The sequence below is a fragment of the Pleurodeles waltl genome, chromosome 7 (assembly GCF_031143425.1).
Source record: "Pleurodeles waltl isolate 20211129_DDA chromosome 7, aPleWal1.hap1.20221129, whole genome shotgun sequence".
NCBI classification, from domain to species: Eukaryota; Metazoa; Chordata; class Amphibia; order Caudata; family Salamandridae; genus Pleurodeles; species Pleurodeles waltl.
The window spans coordinates 557,943,002-557,963,954 of NC_090446.1; positions in this window are offsets into that span (position 1 = coordinate 557,943,002).

The following is a 20,953-nucleotide window of genomic DNA, read 5'->3' on the forward strand; positions in this document are numbered from 1 at the left end:
GGGGGTGATAGTAATAGAGAATTGACTTACCAGAGTCCAGTCCTCCTCCTACTCCTGCCAGGCCCTCAGGATGCATGATTGCCAAGACTTGCTCCTCCCATGTTGTTAGTTGTGGGGGAAGAGGTGGGGGTCCACCCCAGTCCTGTGTACAGCGATTTGGTGTCTTGCTGCTATGGAACGCACCTTCCCCCGTAGGTCATTCCACCTCTTCCTGATGTCATCCCTTGTTCCTGGGTGCTGTCCCACAGCGTTGACCCTGTCCACGATCCTCCGCCATAGCTTCATCTTCCTAGCAATGGATATCTGCTGCACCTGTGATCCAAAAAGCTGTGGCTCTACCGGGATGATTTCCTCCACCATGACCCTTAGCTCCTCCTCAGAGAACCTGGGGTGTCATTGAGGTGCCATGAGTGTAATGTGAGTAGTGTGGGTGAGGGTATGTAGGATGATGTGTTGGGGTGTGTGATGTAAGGTGCGTGATTGGTGTATAGGTGATGGTGGGATGTGGCTCTGGTTGTGTGAGTGTTCTTGCTGTCTCTCTCTGGTGGCAATTGTTTGTATTTGTAAAAGGTTGTGGGTACTCTGTGTGTGTGTTTTATAGTGGTGTGGGTGTGTGGGTGTGGTATGTGTATGGGTGTCAGGTGTGTGTAGTCTGAATTGTCCAATGTGGTGTTGTTTTGTTTGAGTGTGTGTATTTTGGGCGCAGTGGTATATACCACCAATGGTTTACCGCCATTGAATGTCCGCCGTGGTGATTCGTGGGTCATAATGTTGAGGGCATTGCTCTGTTGCCGTGACGGTGTGGGATTTGATACCACCAGTTTATCACTGACCTTTGGTCTGGCGGATTTGTGTGTGTGGCTGAATAGTGGCGGATTGGGGTGTGTGTCTCATAATATGTTTAGTGGATATCCACAGCCGCAGTATGTTGGCAGCAGTCGGCATGGCAGTAAGTGGGATTTACCGCCAATGTCATAATGAGGGCCATAATCCTTTTCTTTTTCTATTTTAATGTTCACTAGCAGTTAGAGGTCCATGAGCGGTGTCTATTTTCATAGGTTTTCCTTCTGCAGCTTCTCACAATTCAGGTTGAGACTTTTCAGAACGATGGATGATTGTACGTTGGCTCCCTGCATGAGATGGTCCATGATTCTTTCTCTTTTCCAATCTGCGTTTCTGTAGACGATACTCTATGGAGAGTGCTAAATCCATGAAACTTCGTAAATGTTCCACTCTAACTGAATGTACCAGTTCATCTTTTATCTCTTCTCGAAGACCTCTACGAAAAAGGGTTACAAGAGTACGTTCTACCCAAGTAGTCTCTGCTGCCAGTTGTCTAAAATGCGTCATATTTTGTAGAACATCCTGGGTATCTTACAGGATATCACGTAAAGCTTCCTCAGCAGACGACTCCAATCCTGGGTGTTCAAACATTTGTTTAAAGGCAGTGTCAAAAGCTGAATAGTCAGACAGCACATGATCACTGTAAGCTACCAAAGGAGTCACCCAGGCCAAAGAAGGACCAGTCAGGGCACTAAGTAAATATCCCACTTTAGTTTTATCTTGCGCAAATTGTGTCGGTCAGAATGCAAAATAGACTGTCAGAGCATCAAGGAATTCACGCAACTTGTTAGGTTTCTCTTGAAAAACCTGGCGTATTAGCTGAAATAGTGGGTACATCTGTTGTTCGGGAAACCAAAGCTTGTCGTAAAGCCGAATTTTCATTTCGTAATTGTTGCAGTTCCTGGGTTTGTTGTTGGATGGTTATGAGTAGCGACTGGTTGGTTTCTGCAGCAGCCCTCAAAGTATTCTCCATACTGCTTGACGAAAACTGGTTCTCTTGGCACTGAAATCTGTCACGATTTACTCATCACTTACGGCTCGGGCCAACTGGAACTACAGGATGGTCTAAATCCTTGTAGGTCCTCCCTTGACCAAGGTATGGGCGGCCCTTTCTGGTAGCCACGGTGCTACTGACAATGGGGCGTCAAAAGGCAGTCCGTGCCCTCCAGAAGGAGTCCCAGAGGGAAAACCCAAAGGGAAAAACCTCTGTGGCTGGAACTCCCTGGAACACAGAATAAGCACAAGAAAAAAAGTAAGTCTTCCAATAAAAAGAAAACAAATACTGGAAGAAACTGGACCAGGCGAGGAAACAGGCTGGAGGAAAAACAACTGGAGCGTGATTACCACCAAAGGAAGTGTTGAAGCGCAAGAAGGGCTAGAATCCCACTCCTTACATACCCTAAAACAGGAAGTGATAGACAGGAAATTAAAAGATACCATGCTGGAATAGGAAAGGACCATAGGAGAACATAGATGAAGACACCATTTTAAAAAAGGATCCTAATGCATGCAGGGAAAGAGGTAGAAGAAGGGCATGCTGGGAGAAAGAAGAACATGGCTCCTATTTGTAAAAATGAAGAAAAGAAGTAAAGGAGAAAGAAGAGAAAAAAAGACAAAGAAAAAAAACAGGTAACACCAGTAAGTGAATGGGTGGGGGTTGCCCACTTCTAATTTAGAGGGCGTAACGCGCCCTGAACTCGCCAAGGCCTGATGCCCAATCTAGGGCTCGTGTGAGATAAGGTCAGAAAAAAGGGGCGCAGCACGCTTTCGGATGAGAAAATGAACCGCAGCTCCATCTGTGTCCTGAGCTGATCTTTATGCTCAGGCCGCAGCGGACAGAGGTGCGACAAGTGGGGCCACTTTTGATACCATTAGCCAAGTCTTGGAGGTCTATCGTGACTCCCAAGGCATGATGGGCCAGGTGATAACCAAACTCCGGGAAATGAAGCAGCTGCAGAGGGACTACTACAGGGACAATTTACAATAGATGAAGGCCCACAATGCCAACATGGCCTCCCTAACAGGGTTGCTGAGGAACATCCAAATAACCCTGTGCAGGGCTCTACTACCATCATCAACCCCTTCCTGTGGGCAAACTACATCTAGCCCAAGTACACCTGCGGCAGCCACAGGGAGGGAGGCCCTGCCAGAGGACCTACCAGCCTCAGACACCCATGCCTCAGAGGCAACGGAACACCCCCCCACCCTCGCAAGCAGAGACGTCCTCCCAAAAATCCAGTAGGTGCGGATGGCAAGTCACCAACCACTGCCAACAAGAAACCTCATCCATAATGCCCTCCTTTGTGTTGCACATATTCACTCTGTGGACTAATCCTGAACCACGTCCCTTTTTTGATGGGAGGAGTACTCTGTACTTTGGATTGCCGATGTTGCGGCATCCACTCATATGATTTCATTCACCATGACTGACCCCTTCACTTTTCATTTATGTCACTTTTTTCCCTCAAGTTTCTTATACTCTTTGCACCAAAGTAAATTCAAAAGTCACAAACTCATTGTCTGCTGTCTTAAATATAAAACTTTGCAATGCAGATATGTAAAAACATGTGAACCATACTGTGTACCAACAAGCTACATGTGGAGGAGTGAAATGTGCATGTACGCAGTGTCCAGCTCAGGATTACCACCATTCCAGGCAAACATATACATGCAATGGTCTTGTAAGAAAGGAAAATGTATTGCATTGGTCACCTTGTAAGCTGTCAATATATGTGAAACATAGCAAAACATACATGATTGAAGTATATTGTGTATGTGATTACATTTACAGGTACAGAGCCCCTGAATATTGAAGGAATTGACACATCAAACAATATCCTGGACAGTAGGCAACAGTTACAACTGTTTGTGGTCCTCAGCTGGAGCCATATTGCCTACCACTCAAAAAAGAAGACAACTTAATATCATGCAAGATCCAGACAGGTGGTGGTACAGCTATTCCTGACCACAGGGTCATTACAATACAGTTCTTCAGCATCTGGTGTCAGTGATGTGCCACAGGGACTTTGGTCTACAATGATAAATCAGATCATCAACTACATACAGTTCCTACAAAAAGATTGTTTAGCCAGTTTGAGGGGAGAGTAACATGAATCCAGCCTACAACTATATATATTTACTGTTCACATGATGACACACATGAAGCATCAGGGCTACCACACAATGATGAACAAGTCCAATGGAGTCTTCTTATCGTCCATCCTATCGCAGTGCAAGCTTTCATGACACAGGCTTTGTACATCCAAAGAGCCTCATTACGTGGTATGACGGTGGTGGGCGGAGCCACCACAGGACCACCGTACCCCTCAGGAACAAGGTTCCTAATGGGCTGACGGTTGTCTGAGTTGTAACCAGCCACAGCAGCACTAAACTCAGCGATGCCATGCTGATTACAACTCAGCTTTCTGCCAGCCTTTCCATGGCAGTCCAACCATCATGGAAAGTCTGGCAGAAAGTGGGTGCAGGGTGCCACAGGGAGACCCCTGCAAGTCTCATGCCCATGGCATGGAGAGTGCAGGGGTCCCTCTGCCTAGCATCTTTGAAATGCCCAATGTCTGCTGTGCAAACAATGCACATTTACAATGGTGCTGATGCACCGTGCATGCAGCAATATTGCCACAGGCTCTATTATGAGCTGGCAACAAAGGCTCCCACCCGTCAGCTCATTGGCAAAGTCAAAATAGACCTAGAGAGAAGATCTCCGGAACCGCAGAGGTCTTCTTTCCGGGCAGTCCGCCAGCCACGTATTGAGGCCCAAAGTCTGTGACATACATTCCCTGGAACAATTCATGTGCGCTCTGCATGTTGTAACAGCATCATATACCTGTTAATATCACAACTCTGAAATGTCCAAGTAAAGATGCCATGGTGAAAGGTACCTAAAAAACACAAACAGAAAGATTATAGTCATTGAACTTCAGGATAACGCTGTCCATGATAAAAATCCGACCCAAACCAAGCAACATGAATGAAATGAAATTGTCTCAAAACATTCCTCACCAGACAATCTTTGCCAAATTTGACCAGAGCTCCAGCTCACTAACATTCTCGAGAAACATTCTCCTCACATAATCACAAGAATGTACTAAACAGCCAAAGTCATAACATTTCATGACATGCTTACACTCATGAGAAGAAGCTGTTGATGAGATCTTGATGCAAGTCAGCTCCTTCCTCTTCACAACTATCGTCATCATCATTTGGCACTTCAGGAATCTCACCCGGTGGCACTTCGGGCTCTCCGTCCTCTGCGATGCAAGGGATGTTCCGTCGCTGGGTGATGTTGTGGAGCATGCAGCAGGCTACAGTGATTTGACACATCTTCCAGGGTGATTATAGGAGGGCTCCCCCAGTCTCATCTAGACAGTGAACTCTTGCCTTCAGAAGACCTAAAGCCCACGCCATTAGATGTCGTGTTCTTCCATGGGCCTAATTGAAGCGCACTTCCGCTGGTGTTGTTGGATTCCTCAGTGGTGTCAGCAACCAAGGGCAGTTGGAATAGCTGAGTCTCCTGTTTGTAATGAGACAGAAGAGCTGCAGTGAGTCACTTGCTTCCTGATCATAGCACCAGACATTGCACACACACATTTGGGACAGGTGTTACTTACTAATAAGCTAGACCCTCTCCGGTTGCAGTTGTGACATCAGCTGAGGTATGGTGCTGTTCCGCGGTATGAAGCAACCATGGGCTGAACCTGGGAACCGGGCACAGACGTTTGAAATGTACAGATCTGGCAAGCAGACAACTTGCACATTGATAGAATGGAAGCACTTCCTATTATGAAACACTTGTTCCCTGTCATGGGGTGGCACCGATGCAATATGGGTGCCCTCAATGACTCCCACCACATGTGTGAGGTGACCAGATCCATAGACGTCAACCTTCACATTGGCCAAATCCTCATGTCTGGGGAATCTGATATAGCTCTCAATGTGTTTCATCACTTCTGATAAGACATCTTTTAAAACACCACTGAACATAAGTTGTGATATACCACCAAATATAGCCACTGTATACTGAAAGGACCCTGTGGCCAGGAAGGGCAATACTGCCATGAGTTTCACAATGGGTGGTATACATGTTGGAATAGTGTTTCCAGGCATGAGCTCTGGCTCCAACTGATGACATAGATCTCGTAATACTTGCCTATTCAGATGGCACTGTTTGATGGTGTCACATTCTTCCATGGTCTGCTAGTCTGGAAATGGATGGTACACTAGAGGTTTGTTCTTCCTCCCTCTCCCAGGGTACCTATATGTAGAATCAAATGGGATGGAGCATTAGTCACTATGTCCAAACAAACATGTCTGATGTGTAACACCAAAGTCAGTTTAAAATACATTACTGACTGGGAATACACTACACCTATTGCACAACAAATTAAACCACTACTCAAGGGCCAACTCTGAACCCCATGTTTGCCTAGACAAATGTCTACAACATATATGTGCAAATTACACAAATATCTGCTACTCTTGTGCTCCTTGATAATGCGATTTATGTGTTGACTGCCAAAAATACCGCCATCTGTGCTTTACAGGGCACAATGGCTACATGGCATCTGGGACCAGAAACTCACTACAATGATAATTGTGTTAGGAATATCTATATATCAGTGTGGCATAACATATGTTGAGATGTTCCTAAACATATCTGTATGTTGTTGCACATTTATATAAAAAAATACTGTGTTTTCTACAGCTAAAATGGTGGTTGTCTGACCTCCTACATTGGACATTAGGCATCGGCTGCTGGGGTCGGAAGTCAACCACACGGTGGGCAGTAACAACCATGCAGACACACATCAGCAGTGGTTATCGTGCACGTGGCATACATGTACGCCGTGGTTTGGAACATACCTCACTTGCCTCCTGACCCTACTGCCATCAACACCTCCACGACTTCAGCACTGTGTGCCGCCACTGGGAGCAATCATCCTGGCCAAGCAGGTGAAAGGGTCCCTGCCTTCTCTCCAGAAGAACTGGAGAAGCTTGTTGAGATGGTCCTTCCCCTCTATTGCCAGCTCGATGGCTCACTAGAGGAGCAGGTAACTACTATTTTGGGAAATTTAGCTCTGTATCTTACCATCCTTTCATTCCTCACAGGTTACAATGTGCCTCTGAGTCACAATGAGTTATTTGGGTGTCTGTTCCCAAATCAGTGGTCCATACATGTTATGTCCAAAGTGGGGATTGTGGAACCATGTACTCTGGTATTGTAAACAACCATTATATTGTATGGTGTGTTTTCAGCCCTATATCCCCCTTCTGTTGCATGAATGTATGTCTGCATGTCAACTTTGCAGCTAAACCATTCATTCCTTGATGATCTGAAGATGGTAAATGACACAGTAAATGTATTTGCATCACTGCATGAGCTGTGTATGTGTACTGTTTGTCATTTGAAGATGTTGTCAGCAATGTGTCAAATCCCACATGCCACTCAGACCAGGTCAGGCCTTGGCAATCTTTCATGTGGGAATGATGTTACACTCACTGAGCCCTTTAGAGTGTCCCACAACCCATAACTCACATATGGGAAGGTCACAGGATGTACTGTCATGAAGGTCAGTGATGGAAATGTGATGTTCATGTATGTTCTGTCTTCACAGCCTGCATGGAGCAAGGCCTATCAAAGCCTTTTCACAGTGTAGGATGTAGCCCAGGCTTCTACGCAGTAACTGTGGCTATGCAACTGAGGCACCAGGCCCACTCCCTTTACACCTGCAGGTTCCTGGGTGTGGCAAAAATGACTCTTCACAAGTAAGATACAGGCTGAATGCCGTTACATTGACTACATTAGGAATGGGGACTGATGTAACTAAATGACATGGTAGGTATTTCCATTGACCCTCAATTTCAATGTGTGTCATTGACATGCCCCTCACTCCCACTGTCCTGTTGACACCTTTCCATGAGTCATGTCTGTACATTACAGTCCTATTGGCCAAGTGACAGACCTACAGTGCAGATGGTTGGTCAATTCAGGAGAGATCATGACATGTGAGTCAATAGACTTGTTACATGCGACAAATCATAACAAACATATTTTGGTTATCTCTGTAGGAGTGCCCCAGATGGAAAAAGCAGTTTCCCGTGATACCAGTACATACCACACAAACCCACTCAGAAGTAGTATGAGGATCCAATAGTTTGTGCATATGTCCACTCATCCACAGAGAAGTTTCTTTGTGTGACACCCATGCCAGCCTGTCCATTGTCACACAAATTTTAGGGCGTTGCTCGTGCCATGGGGGTTGCCTTTTTACACTGAATGCAGCAAAGCAATGTGCCTGGATGTGAGATGTCATAGAGTCATGCACAAGTAGCTCACCCTTCAGAAGATCAAATTGGTGTATTTTGTTTCCTGGCTGCTCACATCAAAGTACATGTTGCTTGGCCCTAGGTTGCATAATGTCAGTGGGCTTGCTCAGTCAATTTAGGCCATGGGTTGTGGATAGGCAGCAGATGATTCCTAAATTCATTGTGCGGACCCTGACGGGCTATCGCCGGTAGAGCGTCAATTGCTGGGAGAGGTGAGAGGACCTGAGACGCTGTGCCCAGCAGATTGCAGATTGCAGAGGTCCAGCTAGGCCTGTACTCCCAACGTGGGCATGGTGCACGCCAGATCCTGAGCCCCCGATGAGCTGCATACTGGCGGTGGCCTACCCCGAGCTTGATGGGTGTTGTAGGGGAGCACAACAGCTACCAGGGGGAGAGTCCTGGGCAGATTTCTATCCTGATACATTCCCATGTGGCTGTGTTAGAGGTAGCAGTCTCCCCCTGAAATTTGGTGAAGGTCAATGTGCAATACACAAGATGTGTAGTTGTTGGTGTAGGTATGGTATCAGGTGCACGCTGATGTGCCTTGCCTATTGTCCTACTGATCAGGGACACAACTGAGTTCAGTGACTACCATTCTACTTTTTTGTCCAGACACATGGCTGAGTCCAGTGGTCAATCAGCTCATGTTGTTTCATGTTGTTGGTGTGAATTGTACCAAACAATCCACTTGTTAATGGTGTGTCAGCCCCAACATCAAGCAAGATGAGCTAATAGGTTTTTGTACTTGGCTATGTGTCTGGTCAAGGGGGTACATTGGCTTCTGTATCCAACAGGCCACATCTTCAGTGTGTAAAGAGTGCTGTTGCACCATTGAATGTCTCTCATGTGATGGTGGCCACATACATGTGACATGGCATACATTGCCCTTTGTGTGCAGTCACTGAGCAATACTTTCTCTTGGTAAGTAGGGAATGTATAGGTACATGATTAGGGTAACATCACTGTTGGCATCAGTATTTGTGCTTAGATGTTGGCATGTGTACCTTGGACTATTGTAGTAACCTTTCCACCACTGTTTCATACCTACCTGTCTTCATGAGATGATGTTTGATTCCAGTACATGTGTGTGCAGGCCTGTATTTTTGAAAAAAATCTTACATGATGGGTCTACAGATTATGTGGTTCCACATGGAGTGTGTCAACAATAATTTTGGGGTTACAGATTTCCTAACCCGTCAATCCATGCAATTTGTCATGAACAATTAGAGATGCAATGAAGGGCATGACAAGAAGACCTACAGTATTTGGTCACAATGTGCATTTCCATGCCATTGCAGTTGAATATTTTGGTAAGTGTTTTGCACATCAACAATGGTGAAGATTATTTACCTGACTGTTTACAGGCATCAGGAAATGACATGTAGCAATGTTAGAATCATATGTGAGTGTGTACACTCAGTAGTCCACTGGAATCTGTGTTTGCATGACAAAATGGTACAGTGACGTGCCTTCCCAATGAGAAAAAAGTTAAAGGCACTCTTCAAATAATGGAGATTCCCTCAGCCACTACAACATTCAACAGACTATTGCCTTTTCACTAAGCAATGTTTCAAAGGTGTTCTCAGTAGTAGCAATCAAGACAGTTGATTTCCCTGAGCCTAAATGATTCCTTGTGCTATGGACATTTGTGGACATATCTCCCAGACATATTGACCAGATTGTCCCCAGAGTACTTTTCTGTGGAGGATGTGTTATCTGGCAATGGGACATTAGTACAACTTCCATAAGATTATTTAGACAAGGGACATAGGCGGTCATTCCGACCCTGGCGGTCATGGACCGCCAGGGCCGGGGACTGCGGATGCACCGCCAACAGGCTGGCGGTGCATCCAGGCCAATTCTGTCAGAAAAGGGAAACCGGCGGTTTCCCGCCGGTTTTCCCCTGGCCTGAAGAATCCTCCATGGCGGCGCTGCAGGCAGCGCCGCCATGGGGATTCCGACCCCCTTCCCGCCAGCCTGGTTCTGGCGGTTTTGACCGCCAGAACCTGGCTGGCGGGAACGGGTGTTGTGGGGCCCCTGGGGGCCCCTGCAGTGCCCATGCCCCACAAAGATTTTCAGTGTCTGCATAGCAGACACTGAAAATCACGACGGGTGCAACTGCACCCGTCGCACCCTTTCCGCTCCGCCGGCTCCATTCGGAGCCGGCATCCCCGTGGAAGGGGGTTTCCCGCTGGGCAGGCGGGCGGCCTTCTGGCGGTCGCCCGCCAGCCCAGCGGGAAACTCAGAATGACCGCCGCGGTCTTTTGACCGCGGTACGGTCTTCTGGCGGTTAGCCGCCCGCCAAGATCAGAATGACCCCCATAATGTGAAGTTGCCATTGATGTGTTTGATCAATGTGACATGGGTGTTTGGATGTCAACTTCTTCCAGCTACTGTACATCGTACTGCAACAGGGCTGGATTATTTGCCCATCATGTCATCATGATATGGTATTGTGTATTTGTACATTTGCTTATTGCAGCTCCTTGTGTGGAATCTGCAAGAGTGATCTTGGCATTGCCATTGGATGTGATGTCGCCAGGTTACTGGGTGGATGCTACATGTGCCAGACCATTCAAGGTGACATGGTCTCCTACTTGATCTATGGGGTTTGTAAAGGACTAGTTCACTCATGTAAATTGAGTGGTCTATGATGGTCATTATTTTCTCGCCTACTGTTTACAGTTCATGTATCACGCATGCATGGGCTTTGGAAAATGTTGAGGCCACTTTCTAGGACCTTATGGCTGTGGGCAACTGTACATTATGACAATATTTGTGAATCAAAGTTGTTGTTTAAGTTTGTTCAGGAACATGGCTGACCCTATTTGTATTTGTCATTTCAGCATCATAACAGGAAAGCGGAGGAGACAGGGCTGAAGCAAGTGGGGATGCAGCTGGCCATAGTACCTCCAGTCATGACACCACAGACATGGAGGGACCCAGTGGCCCAGAGGATGAAGGGAGTGCCAAGGAGGAGACCGACTCCACATCGTCATCTGACTCCAGCTCCAGTGAACACTCTCTGGTGGTGGCAGGACATCTAAGACCAATTTCTACAACATCCATGTTCACCATCCCCACTACCATTTCCATCCAGGCTGTTGCTCCCCACCCAGTTGCCCATGCCCGCTCCCCTATGAGGGTCCAGGTGCAGGGCAGCCAGCTGCAATAAATGGTTGCGTGCCTGAAAGGCATTTATAGTGCAATGTCCTTCCTACAAAGGTCTTTTCTGGCCTCCACAGTGATGGCAGCCTTCCACCCTCCTCATTCCTCCCCCACCACCTTCCTCTTCCCCATCCAAATTCCCCATTCCCGGACCTGTCCCCAGCACACTCACACATACCCATGCATAAACCACAACAGACCCAAACACCACACATAAACACGAATGCCAGAAGCCACACAAGCACGCAAGCACTCAACAGACAGCCCGCTCACATCAACCGCCACACACACCATACCCCCATACACCACCCCATCATCCACAGACACAAGCAACACACAAACCAGACCCACAGACACCACCCCAACAAACACGGACACAAGCACTACACACGCCATGCCCCAGACACCACCACAACGGCTGCAGACACAAGCACCACACAACCCATACCCACAGACACTACCCCAAAAGACACAGACACAAGCACCACACACATCATACCCCCAGACACCACTCCAACAGCCATAGCCACTACCACCACTCTCACACTAGACATCACTGACAGATCACTGCCACACAAAAACATAAACATCCACACTCACACACGCAACAATCACCAACAAAACAAAAACACTCCAGACACACATGCACAAGCAACAACAACATCCACAGCCACACATGACGCAGCCTTTCCCTCTACCTCTCAAACCGTACCCCTCAAGAACATCCTTCCCATTTTCCCAAGGAATACCTGCTCTTTGCCCTTGCCATCAACCCTGCTAAACCACCCCCACCAAAGCCAAGACGTTCTCACCCACATCCCAACCCATCCCTTCCACATTCAAGTCCTCCCCTGTGACACTTGCACCGCCCCGGAACCAGCCTTACTGCTTCCAAATCCAAAAGAACCCATCCCCCCTCAAGATAAAGCCCACCTCTCCCAAGACAAGACACCACCCTCCTAAACCCGACCCAACCCAACCCAACCCAAGGGTGACCACTGAGGTGCCTGGAGTGCCCCTTAGATGTCCCTTCCTGTGGAGGGTCATGCAGCAGTGTATTTTGAGGCAAGTTGCAGGGCACTGCAGTGTGCCAAATGTGGCATGAACATTGGACTGGCCATTTGAGTTTTGGGGTATTTCTAATAAATGTATTATTGTTGTTCAAGTTCTGAATAATGCAGCGGCAAGACACTTAAAAAGAACTCCAAAATTCCAGCTATGACTGAGACCTTTCAACAAATTCACTAGCTTCCAGTGAAGAAAAGAGTCAAGTTTAAGGCACAAATGGCCTGATTACGGGTTTGGCGGTTCCCTGACTCCTTGGCCACGGCAGAGTCCTGATAGCCGTAGTCTTGACTGTCAGACTGCCGTATTATGATACCAGTTGCTGCATAGGAGATAGGCCACTGCAGTCCCGCCCGCACCACCTGGAGCACTAGACGCAGCAGTGCAACCAAATGGCAAAGTGTCTGTCAGAGGGCGGGCCAAAATGGTTTTCTGCCGGACCAATCACGATGCTGGCTTTAGCTGAAGTGTCCGGGCGACCAACCACCACATCTCAGCAGGCAGAAACAGAAGGATTAAAGGCACAAACTCACCTTTAGGCTGCTTCACACATCCTGTGCCGACATGGAGCCGATACTACACGTCATGCCAATGCTCCTGCTGTTGAATGCCCTCAGAAATAGATGCCATTGTTGACGCAACCGATGGCAAGCAAACACTTACCTATGACTGCAAAATACAATGCAAATAGACGGACCGCCATTGAAATCTCATGAAGGATGTGCCCTGTGGGGAAATTCCATACAGTGTGCCCCTGCAAGGAGTCGCATACAACGCAGCACATATTCACAATCACACAACGGAACCTTTTGGTCACTGTACACACACAGTACCGCAACACACTACACAACCAGATATAGGGTCACATCCCAGTAGCAGGGATGGTGAGCAATACACAACACAACAACAAATCACATGCAACAACACACATACAAATCAAAGTCACACACTCACATATGGCACATGACATGGACTGGTGTGACATCTAATGTACACCTATATTGATTTGTGACTCCATCATAAGTCCCTCAAAGGGACACATATATCACTCACATTGTAAGAGAATGCCAGCTAATTGGGATGCACAGTGATGTGTCTGACAAACAGACAGTACCCATATTGTGAAGTACCCCTTCAGAATACTCATGGGGGCATAAGGGAGAAACCAGGAAGGTAGCTTCACTGGGTCACAGCTCACCTCACAGATGCATGAACAAATGATACTACCACAGGAAACATGATCTGAGGAGTATCAAGGACAACAAACAGTATATCAAAATACTGACCTATGTGGTATCTGTGTAAGTGCCAGATCAGAAAGTACAGACACCTGTTAAACCATATGTCACACATAAAGAACAGGTAGGAATAAAGAACATACACCAAATGGGACACATGTCCACACGAATGGACATGAAGGGAGCATTATTGAATTTCATCAATGTGTGGACAAGCAAACCACAAGTTGGTACACAGGAATAACATGTCCACTAAGCACTGGCAGGGCTATCACACAATGGATATGTATATTGGGTCTTGGGGTCAGGTTTGGGGGGGGGTTAGGTTTGAAAGGGGAGGTCTTGGGGATAGATGTGGTAAGGGGAGGTTTTGGTTTGTTAGGGAGGGTCTAGGCATCAGATTTGGGAGGAGGGTTAGGTTTGGAAGGAGGGTGGTTTGACCTGGGGAGTGGTGCAGGTACAACAGGTTTTGGAAGGGGTCAAGGATGGGTGGGTCAGGGGAGATCTTGGAGGTGGAAAGGAGGGGCATGGAAGTGTGTGGGGACTTCTTGGCTTTTGGACGAGGAGGGATCTTTACAGACAAGGGCAAAGGAGAAATCTTCTTTGGGAAAACTGATAGAGTGGTCGCATAGGGTATGGGTTGGGAGGTTGAGGGAATCGATTTTGCATACGTGGATGTAGTGTCTATTTTTGCCTGGGTGTCTGGTGTATCAGTATGTTTGTGTGGTGAGTGTTGGGTGCCTGAGTGCAGGCGTTTATGTTTCTTGTGTGGGAATCTAGTGTCAGGACTGGCATGTGTGACTGTGGCAGTAGTTTTTATGGATCTTGAAGTGCTGTCTGGGTTTGTGCTGCGTATGCTGCATGTGCCCTTTAATGTTGGGGTGGAATCTGTGGGTGAGCCTTTAGTTGTGGATGTGTCTGTGGATGTTGTGGGTGTGTCTGTGGGTATACTGGGTGTGGTGCACGTGTCTGTGGTTGGTAGGTAAATATGTGTATGAGTGGTGTAGTGTCCTTCACTGTGGTTGCTCTGGTGACTGCAGGTGTGGTGTGTGTGCTGGTGGTTGTAAGTGTGGAGAGTGGCTGTTGCATGCTTGAATGTTTGTGTGGCTTGTGTCGCTTGTGTCTGTGTGTGGTGCTTGTATCTGATGAGGTGTGTGAGTGCGAAGGTATGAGCGTGCTTTGGATGGGTCTGGGGTGAAGGATATGGGATTGGGAAGAGGACGGTGGTGGAGGGGAGGGCTCAGGGGGGTGGAAGAATGCTGTCAGTGAGAAGGCCAGAGCCTGAAAAGATCTATGAATGCCCTCCAGGTACGCAACCATTTGTTGCAGTTGGCTGCCTTGTACCTGGATGGCATTCAGAATGGCGCTCTGGCCCACAGAGATACTCCTCTGGAGGTCAATAGCCTCCTCATTCAGGGCAGCAGGGGCAACAGGGGCAACAGGGGCAGGGGGTGAAATGCCTTGGGCTAAGGAGACACCTCCTCTCTTGGGGAAGCGGCACGGCCAACTGGGTAGGGAGCAAATGGGTAGGTGGAGATGGGACTGGCGCTGGCAGACACAGATGGAATAGATGGAAGTCCAGATAGATCTGCCACCACTAGGGAGTGGCCAATGGAGGTAGAATCAAAAGATGACGAGGTAGATCCTGTGACCTCCTTGACACTCCCCTCACCCTCCGGGGCACTGGGTCCCTCTGTGTCGATAGTATCATAACTGGAGGTCCCGTAGCCAGCTGCTTCCCCACTTGGCAATGTCCTGTCTCCTCTGCTTGTCGTCAATGATGCTGCCATAACAAAGACAAATGGGGTCAGTACATGTGCAGCAGCTGTGAACCAAAAACAGTGTTCCCATGTACAGTTGCCCTCAAACACAAGACTCGAGACAATTGCCTCAAAAAGTTGAACATCCCAAGCATGCTTGGTACATGGATTTTCAATTGTAGCACACATGAATATAAGCATCATACAACACATACACAACATGACTAGATTGGGCTATTCCCGCCCGCCAGACAACTCCGCTCCGCCGACCAGCCCCTCGCCAAGGTCCCCTGCATTTGGAAAACCACAGCCAGAGGAAGATCCTTCTCCCACATCGCCGCCAAAACCTGGAACACCCTCCCCATCCACCTCAGGCAATCTCCCACCATGTCTCAGTTCAGGAAGGACCTCAAGACCTGGATCTTCGACTGATCTTCATCATCTCCCTCCTTCCTCCCCCTCAGCACCTTGAGACCGTCACAGGAGAATAGCCACGCTATACAAATCCCTGATTGATTGACTGATTCACTAGACACATTGACCACAATGGAAAACTGGTTAAATCCAAGTGCAATGTACATATTAACCAACCTAGTAACCTGTTGACAGCACATCCAATGGCCTTGCCAAGAACTCCATCACAATTACACACAAGGAACTTCAATCAGCTAAGGCACCCAGAAAAATAAATATATGTCCTGAAGACATGATGGTCAAGTTAGCCAGTTATGTTGCAGTGTGCAGTACTACAGCTTGAAGAAGGTCAAATACAAACCACCATGTCACACTGTGCCAACACACCATTGCAGTATGCACATCATTTCCCTTGTGATATTCTCATGTGAGTTGTGGTAACATCACATTGCCAGATACCACAACTTCACAGAAAGGTATCCTGGAGAGGATCTGCTAACATGTCTGGGAGATATGGCCACACCTGACCATAGCACAAGGAATATCTTGAGATCATGGATGTCAACTGTCTTGTCTGCCACTGCTCTCTACCCCCCGCATACAATACTGCACTAAAATGCAATAGTACAATTAATGTTCCAGTGGCTTAGTGAATCTCCAGTTCAGAAGAAGGGCACATAACATTCCTGACACTGGGAAGGCACAACACTGTCCCATATTGTAATGCAAGAACATATTCAAGTGGGTTACTGAGTGTACACACTCAAGTGTGTCCATGTCTTCCACATATCACTCCCTGATTCATATCAACAGGCAGGTTAAGTACCTTCGGCAATGTTAAATAAAAGCTTAATGGCATTGCATCACACATTGGGATGATTTACCATAAGTCTTACGGTCATGTCCAACAATGCATCTACAAATGAACATGACTCGTGATAGGTCCTGTTGTGTCTGGAAAGGTTGAGCTCACACGTCTTTGTTGACAGAATCCTGACTGTGTACAGACTTGACCTGCAACATCAATCCTATTGTCACACATATACACTGTGACATGTTGGCGTAAACCTGTGTAGCACTCCCACAATATTCCAAGTACCTAGCTCCACCATACATTAAATTGTAACTCATAAGTACTTGAAAGATACAAGATCTACTTGCAAACATTTTGTCATTATCCCTGATACCCACAGTAACGTTACCCAAACCATGTAACTGTTCAGTTACCACAGGAAGGTAATGATCAGTAACATCAATATTGGACAATGTATGCCATGAAACGTGTGTGTGGCCAGGATCACATGAGAGACAGCAGTGACTCATCAGCACTCTTGTCACACCGAAGGCAAGTGGACTGTTGGCCACAGATGACAGAGGATTCCCCTTAGCACACGCATGGTGGAGTCCAGCGGTCAAGTATCTCCTGTTGTCTCATGTTGTGGTTGGCATATGCACTTTGTGTATCTATGGATTGTCAACACCAGCATGAAGCCATAACTGACAAAAGATTACTGTCTACAGCCGTGTGTCTACTCAAGAGAGTACTTTGTCATCTGTATCCAACAGGCCATGTGTAACACGTGTGACAAATGTACTGATGTGTCATAGCTGACCCTCATGTCATCCCACGCACATACATGTGCCATGGCACACATGCACAATTGTGAATAGGAACTGATCAGTTTTCTTACCCATTGTATGTAGTGAATGTACAGTAACAAGTTTGGCATCACATCACTGTAGTGACCTGGAATCAAAATTAGATGTTGGCAGTGGTACCTTGACTCTTCCAACATGGCCAATGCAAGCCGTGTCACTTGTATGTGGCCAGCATCACATGAGAAACAGCAGTGATGCAAAACCACTTTTGGCACACTGAAGACAAGGGGACCTTTGGGCACAGATGAGAATACACTATCTTGAGCAGGCACATGGCTGACTACAGTGTCCCACACTTCCATGTTTTCTGTTGTTTAGACTGACACACTGAAGACGAGTGGAATGTTACCCACACGTCTGCCAAAACAACATACAACATGAGGTGATTGACCAGTGGACTAAGTCATATGTATGCCCAAGAGAGTACATTGGTAGTGGGCATACACTCTTGAATTCCTGGTTCCAGGAACAGTATGCATGTAAGATCTACTGGGCACAATATTCCTCATTAAACAAACCTGAACACATCTTGTGTGTTTCATATGAACCCACACCGCATATTATGGGGAAATTGCTGCCTCAAATACTTCTGCATAGCAATGTTATGTGAGAGGTACCTGTCTGCAAAGCACTTCCTGGTAGCTGCTGTGCCTCTCTCAAACGCCCATCGAGCTCCGGGTAGGCCTCCACCAGGATGCAGGTCATTAGGGGGGTCAAGGTCTGTTGTGCACCACGCCCTCATTGGGAGGACATCCCCAGCTGGAACCTCATCGATCTTCTGGGCCCAGCCTCTCAGGTCCTTGTACCTCTTTCTGCAATGGACACTCCTCCAGGTCTGGCCCCCCAGGCTCTGCACCTTCCGGGCCACGGCTTTACAAATCCCTTGCTTCTGATGAGCATTGCCCTGAATGGATGCAAAAGACAAATGAAGTGGACAAATTCGCTGATCACTTGGAAAACTGGTTGTTTCTACACACATTTAGTGCACACACCAGAACAGACATGTATACATTTCCTAAACAGTACCTAAGGACCACACGTTGTGTGTAAGGTACATGTGCATGATCACATTGTCATGGAGTGACCTGCAGTCTGCCCTCAACACTGGCCATGGTTAACAGTGATAGCTGAAACACACTGTCACAGTATAACCCAAAACATAGCAACTTGCCCTGTGATGTTACCCACCAGTACCCTCACATCAACTTTTGTCCCTGCAGCCAAGTAAACTACTTGTACATGACTGCACCGACACCTCACATCTAGGGACATTGCCTTACTGTATATTGTGAAAACAGTTATTACTCATGATAAATGCATCCACCTAAAATGTGCATGGCAATGGAAGGGAAGGTATGGGTGTCATTTGAAGCTAGATGCTAGGGGAGGAGTGGGCATGTCCACAATGTGTTGTGTAAACATACTATTTCAACAGGTAGTGTGTGTAATCTACACTTATCATGTGAGACAGAGTTGGACATATGTGGTATCCCTACAGGGATGTCAGCAAACTTGTCAGAGTCTGTTCCTTGGGATCTGACAAATGTCACCAATACACTGAGGCCCTCATTATGACATTGGCGGTAAATCCCACTTACCGCCGCGGTGATGGCCGGCAACTTACCACCGCGCTGGCAAATATCTGTTTACCATATTATGACACACACACACCAATCCAACAGAATACAGCCACATACACTAATCCGCCAGACCAATGGTCAGTGATAAAGTGGCGGTACCAAAACCCACACTGTTACGCCGACAGAACAACACCCATCACATTATGACCCACAAATCACCACAGGGGACATTCAACAGCGGTAAACCATTGGCGGTACATACCGCCGTGCTCAGAATGGACACCCACATACAAAACAACACTACATTGGACAATACCAAAAACACACACCTGACAACCATACACACACCACACCCACACACCCACAGCACTATAAAACACACACTCACAATGGTCCATTGGCCTCTACTGGACAGTTATGGCTCAGAAACAGGTGTCAGCAGATTGTTGTGAGCGAGGGACGGGTATTGGCCCACACCTACCCATTGAAATAGATGGACAATGGACACATATAAAAGGTCATTTTGAAATTGCAGTCCTCAGCCCTAATGTAGTTTATGAGGGTGTATCCAGTCCACAGGTAAGTTCTGTTCACCCAGTGTTAGCACCATCCAAGCACATGCTCGTATGAAGGGTGTTGACGTAATGCCTCATTTGCCTAGCCACTGTCATTGTTTTGCCTCTTGGGCTATGGCATATACTGTGACTACACATTGCCAGGCCTTTGTCCCTGCATGCTGTGTAGACATGACATACATTAGCATTGCAGTTCCATCACTGGGATGCATGACAGTACATCTTGTGAGCACCAGATGGTAGAAATTTGGGGGAATATTTATACTTTTTCACTCACAATTGCGCCGGCCACCTTATTTATGGAATGACATTAGCCGGTGCTGCAGACTGGTCTGAGTAAAAAAAAAATGACTCACACCAGGCAGCGCTGGCGTAAGGGAAAATGGGGGTTGTGCGTCAAAAAATGGTGCAAGTCAGGTCTGAGGCAAAAATCAGGCCTCAAACTGGATTTGCGCCATTTTTTTGGTCGCACTATCCCCATTGACATGACTCCTGTCTTAGCAAAGACAGGAGAACTGTGAATGTTTTGTTTCCTGAGATGTTCATGTTGGTCTCACATTACATTGCCACAGCGGGGAATATATGGCTGGACAAAATATGGTTTCTAAAGTATTTTAATGTATTGGCAACAAATGTCTAATGCACATCATATATATTATTTGGGGTATAACTTTAGCATCAGATGTACTGGAAAGTGTCCTTGTGATGCATTGTAGTCATACTGCCATTTAATTTGTTTTTGTATGATATGTCATGGGATTGTGCTTCACTTTGGCGCATTAGGACTTCAGCTGAGAAGCTGAAACAAATAAATATTTTTGGCTGTTGTACAGGATGATGTTTTCTGTGTACATTCCTTCAATTGAACATCGCCCTGCACCTTGATATGTGTCAACATACACAACATACTTTAGTCAGGTAGGTTCTTCAATGATCCTGACATGTTGAGGGTCTTTTGGCTTTCCAATTCAAATTTTGACTCCTTATCAACAACTGTATTCCATGACTGTGTCGTGGACTAGTAGGAATCACGGCCTACACACTGCATGTTTGTTACATCTCCTTCCTCCACATGTAGGTTGGACTTACATAGTGTCATACATATGTTTGTGTAGATTTACATTTCATTACGTCAGTTACAGGCATCAGACAATGTTGACTGAGTTAAATATTTTATTTGAGTGCACAGAATATTGAACATACTAGGTGTGGAAGGGTTTCAAATAAAAGGTGAAGGGGTCAGTCATGGTTGATGAAATCATATGAGTAGTGCCACAACATCTGAAGTACAAAGTACGCAATAATAC